Source organism: Triplophysa dalaica, chromosome 2 (genome assembly GCF_015846415.1).
Source record: "Triplophysa dalaica isolate WHDGS20190420 chromosome 2, ASM1584641v1, whole genome shotgun sequence".
NCBI lineage: Eukaryota > Metazoa > Chordata > Actinopteri > Cypriniformes > Nemacheilidae > Triplophysa > Triplophysa dalaica.
Window position 1 is genome coordinate 6660286 of NC_079543.1, and position 6000 is coordinate 6666285.

Genomic DNA, 6000 nt, shown 5'->3' on the forward strand with positions numbered 1-6000 from the left:
ATGCAGGTAAATGTAATTGATATTAGTACTGTTTGTCTTGTAAATCCAGCTTTGTTATGTTACACTTGCTATGCCCAGCGGCGCAGCTGGTTTGACTATAAACAAAGAGTGGATTATTGATGCCTGCAATACCATGCTGCCAAATCCTAAGTGATGGGTTCATTTGCCGCAATTTGTCTATTATAATTTGGGAAACCCCTAACCGGATTGAGAATATAATACGGCACTCGTTCAAGAGACACGTGTTAGGAGACAGAATATGTATCATAATTTAATTTGCCATTTACCGTCCTTACATCCAAGGAGATTATTTGACCTTTTCGACAATCCTGAGATGGAATGTTCTTGGACATCTCACAATGAATTTGAGTCTGGGCAGCTGATTTGGTGCGTTGTATCTTCTTGAAAAAGTTGCAGATGAATCTGGAATACAGACATTTGGAAAGTCATGATGAAAGAAATGGAAAGCAGTCCTCTTGCTGTATGAGACGGTGACCTTTTTCTGATCTCGCTGTGGCTGTGAATGATGATCTTTTGAAAAGAAGCAGACAAACAAAGTTGTCCTGAACCATTATGATTTTTGTTGCTGTATTATATTAAGTCCTTATGATGAGGAACTGTGGAAAATCCACGTCACTGCTTTCTGTAAACTTGAATCTACCGGACGCAACGTGAGGACGTTGGACCTGCAATTCCAAATGAGAATATTTGTTTTTGATTGATTCAGTGAATAGAAAATACGATGATGTTATATGACTGCTATACCAAAACAGAACAAATACAAAAAAGAAAATCATTCAAGTGTGCTATTAATATACTTAAAACAAAAAAAACAAGAAGGAATGCTTACCATATACTTATTATGTTCTTCTCAGATATACAATTATTATACAAATATACTTTTTGAGTCTGGTTTACTCATTTGATTGAGTAGCCTATTAAACCCTTTTCACATAGTTGTCCATACTGTCTTGTAAACTTACATGTTTTAGTATTTACAGTAACAATATTATATATAAACGGTAACCTATATGAACAGTTGTCAGGGTTACTTAAAGAACACCAAGTGTCTACTCACAGTTTAAAACAACCATACAAGTAGTTTAGTGACAGTATACTTCTAAGTGTAACTTCAAAATCTAGTAACAACTTTCGACTTAGTTTATAGTCAACTGTTACTTAAAGTTTTAAAACAACTAAACTAGTAATTTAGTGAGATATACTTCAGAGTGTACTTTCAGAATCTAGTCAAAACTAGTAAACTATCAGGATACCTACAAGTTCACTCGTCGTAAAGTTTTGTAAACTAGCTGTGTACTCAAAGTTTACTACTGGTACACTTAAAGTTTACTTAAAAGTATACTTTTATAAACTGAAAAGGGGGCCAGTTTAATCCCAAGGAGTATTGAAATAAACAAGTATAGGAAAATACATTATTGTTAGCATGTAGTATTTATTAGTATTATTCAAATATACTTTACTCGAGTATACTTTGTGGGGGTAAAAACACTGAAAAAACAACTAGTAGGATTTAATTTGTTAATTTGTTTTTATAATTTTACTTTAAATATAGTTGACACCTTGAACTGCGCAAATAACAGAAAAAAAATAGTTAATCCTTCTAGTTGTTTTTATCAGTGAGGTGTATATGGCTTCAAACGACGACTATTACAAACAGTTATGTTACCTTGTTTTAAATTTAAACAACACAAAATAAAAAGTTTAGTTTTACAACATTATAATGTCAACGCACAAATATTTATTATATATTACCAGTACATTGAAAATTAAAGGAACAACAGGGGGTTTTAAGGAGGATCTATAGACAGAAATGCAATATAATATACAAAACGTTTTCTTCAGAGGTGTATAAAGACCTTATATAACGAACCGTTATGTTTCTAATACCTTAGAATTAGCTGTTTATATCTACATAGACGATGTTATATCAAAACTGCTCCATCAAACAGCTAATATTACAACCAAAATAACAACATATCTTGGTTCTAACAAACAGAAAAACCAACGTCACTCAATACTAATCCGAATCAAAGCAACCCCCATGGGGGGATTTTAAGACAATTTTTCTCTCCAACGACTCTTTGCTGGAATGTATCTCCATAGATATCTTTGATTATCTCTGCTAAAAGCCTTAGTAAAGCGGGACCTAACACGTCTCTTCTGGAAAGACTTTATAATATTAACGCAGGTCCTAGCTCCTGCCTGATTTGTTTTCTTAAAATCCAACGACCATTTATTTCATGTAATAAATAATCGCTCTTTCTACAGTCTTTCTAATGCTCGCATGATCTCTTCCCTGCGTCAACATGAGAACTGCATCTTTTTGTACTATGTGTTTGGACTGAGTGATTCGTTGCAAATCAATAATATAACGCTAGTGGCCGCTGTAAATCAAAAACTGCGCCTTTAAGAAATGCTCCTATGTATAAAGGTATTATTAGCATTAAATTATTTTACACTTTTCTGTTTTTGTCACTGTTTCATAGAAGTAAACACATAAAAGCAATGCACATATAAAACAGAATTAGTAGCCTAAAGAAACACTGTGCCATTTGATAAAAACAGTTCTATTCTTCATTTTATTTCGAAAAATACTATTGTTCATTCTTTATCATCCCTGTTACGTGAATTTGAACACACTTTCTAATTCTAAGGGATATCACAAGCACAAATCCCTCTAATAAATGTCACAATCAGCTGCTAGGTCATTGTTTATCAGAAAGGAATATTTTTCTTTTCATACGAGTGCTGTCTGTCGCTTCTGTGCAAGATTTTGAGTACACAATGTCACATACAAAATAATATGTTTTATATCAAAATGAAAATAGCACCTGGTTCGCTTTAAGTATGCCTTCATGCGTGTGAATCGTTTTATTCGGAGGCAAACAACAGTGTAGCATGTTGAGACAAACAAAGTGAAAAATTTACAGTGGATGGGAAACTGTATTGTATTGCTCCAGTATCGTATTATGTAAACTGCATTTATAACAAAGAACTGCACATATGCAAATGTCATAGCAACCAGCAGTAAATACACACACATTACTCTCTTCTTATGAAGTTCACTCCGCACTGCGATGCCGTAGATTGAAGAACGCGTTACATAACGCAGAGTAAAAGAAGGGGCGGAGCTGATGCAGTTGTTGTCATGTGTTTTATGCATGTTAAGCAGATATCTCAGCACCCACTGCGGGAGAGAGGGCACAGCGAAGGTGGTTGCCGAAATGTTGTTGCATGTTGTATTAGGATTACAGGCCGTTTCTCAATAAGTCTGCTCAATAAGTCACAAGTCTGTTCTTTGCGTTCTTGGAATTGGGAAACGGACACAATTTCTGACTGTTTCTCACTGGTCAGCCCTCGGAGGCCCCCTTAAAAGCGGGGCCCCAGGCAGTTGTCGGCCTTGCCTGCCCCATTCCTACACGTCTGCTAGGTGATGGATGACGCAGAACGGCCTAGAAACCACATACTGTAACATCTAGGCTGCCACATAGCATGACGTAAGTCAACACATTTCTTTTCGAAAATGCAAATATAATGTCTTTTTATTTCATTTCCTTTTTGTTTTAAGAAGGACCACTGCATGCAGTTCAATGCTTTACGTTCAAATGAATTTTGCTGGGTGGCCGCCATGTCAGAACTCAAACCGGCATACAGTAGATCTTCTGACAGTGTCCAGAACCAGCATTATAATCTTTCTTAGCAGTTTATCATTTTCAGAGAACATGGAAGAATCAAGACCATATGCTGATTCCAGATGTATTGGTAAAAGATGTAAATGATAATACCTGCTGGTCAAACATAATATAAATGAGCTGCAGCTTGGGTTTTTGAAGTCGCTCTGCTTTTTAACTCATATAGTGTTACCGCAACCCAAACAGATTCTTGCGGTAAAAGGAGCCAGTGTTACGGTAATAGAGTGCTGCAAGTACTGTATACATCAAAATTACATTACTTGTTTAAAGGACAAATAATATAATACTTTACTGTTTGAATCATTGCCAAACGTATACTTTTTCAGTCTAATGAGGTCGTCTAGAAGTTGTTTGAACATTGTATGAACAGGTGAACTCATGAATTAGCTGTAAATGCTTCACTTTCAAAACTTACATTCCCGGTGGCCTTTCGTCGCACGCTTTGATGTGGAATTGAGTTGTCTTGTGTTTAGCGGTTGTTTTCTTTGCAGTCGCTGTGATGAGAGATTTTCCACACAATGGGGTTTAGGGGTTAACCGACATCAACCTCAAGAGATGCTCGTGCTGATGCGTCTGCCATTGACTCCAGTGCTAATGAAAGGCTTCGACACGCAGAAGTTACCACATGCAGAAATCTACAGCGTGCCCTATTCAAGATCAAGACAAATGCTAGACTTACTGCTATACTTTGTATGGATTAGCTGTCATAATAGCACATTGGGAACTAGCTGAACAGCACTGGAAAAATATATGTATGTACTCCAGACAATTAAGAAAAAAAGAAAATGTATTGCATGTTTTTAATGCAGAATATTAAGTCTTTACATATAATATATATATATATATATTTATATTATATATTATCCTTTATGTGTATGTTATCCTTTATTTATTTATACACAGACATATATATAATCAAGTATATATTTATTTACATAATTGTGTACATATTTATCATATATTTATATGCATGATAAAACAAAATATATATTCAGTTTATCCTTTTATTCATGTTTTGTACTTATTTATATATGATAACATTCTTTTAATATTTGTAAATTAGTCAAAAATATGTAATAAATTCATCAAAACGATGTGGATTAAAGAAGGTAAATCAAGTAATCAAGTAAAGTTTTCTAAAATATACTATAACACAAATGTATGGGAATTATGTTGTGACTTAATCGTGGTCACCTTTTGCCTAGCTTTTATAAACAGTATTGCAAAAGAATAGCAAGAGATTGGCTTTTTTCCATCATCGTTAAATCAATCCGTTTAATCAATATTAAAATATAAACCAAATTATTGTTTTATAGCGGTAAAACATATTATGCCAGACACTATAGTCAGGTCACTATCAGAAATTAAGTTTCTTTAATGTGGGTGTCAATGCACGGCATTCATACTGACAAGAGAAGAGAGATGGGAAATAACCTTTGACCTTTGCATTGCATCTGGCCTCCATTAGCCCTCCATGAACATCGGCTGGCATTTAGTGACCCTCTGTATCAAGAACGTCCATCACTCCTCAAGCCGTCATCATCATGCCGCTTGGACACTTTGTGGGATGGTAAGAGCGGATTTTAGGAGAAATGGTATCTGCTGTGCCTGAAGCAAAAGATCAGGTTCCAGCATTAAACATATCCCTGATAAGGAACGTCAGTTTGGACTCTTTTCTTTAAATGAGTTCAATCTAAATCACATCCCCCTATACTTCAATGGTTTAGTTGCGGTCTGGTTGCATCAATCACCATCTTTCCAGTGAAGAAATCCTTGTTGGTTAAGGGAAAGGTTTACCCAAAACTGATATTCTCTTCATCATACATTAACTCTTATGTCGTTCCAAACCTGTATTACTTCATTTCCTCTGCAGAACACAAAAAATATTTGAAGAACTTTGGTAACCAGACAACATCGGCCCTCATTGATTTCCATTGTATGGACACAAAACCACTGCGACATCTCATAAAAATCATATTTTCTCATCCACCACATTAAGACCACTGAAATGTATTATATATTTGCGTTTCATGACGTAAAAATAGTTTCAAACATCAGAAATTCTTGCTTATGAATGTCATTTTTACCCTTGGGATTGTTTCAAAGTATCATTTAGCCACTTTTAATTCAAGAGTGTAAGTTATGGTTACTTTATGTCGAGTGTGAACTTCACACCACAATTTACGTAAGATGTTCAGAACATCTTGTGCGGCCCAACCCCGCCAACGCTTTCCTCTATCAGCAATAATGTTTTTCAAACATCAAAACTTTCTCCATTCTTTTGTTT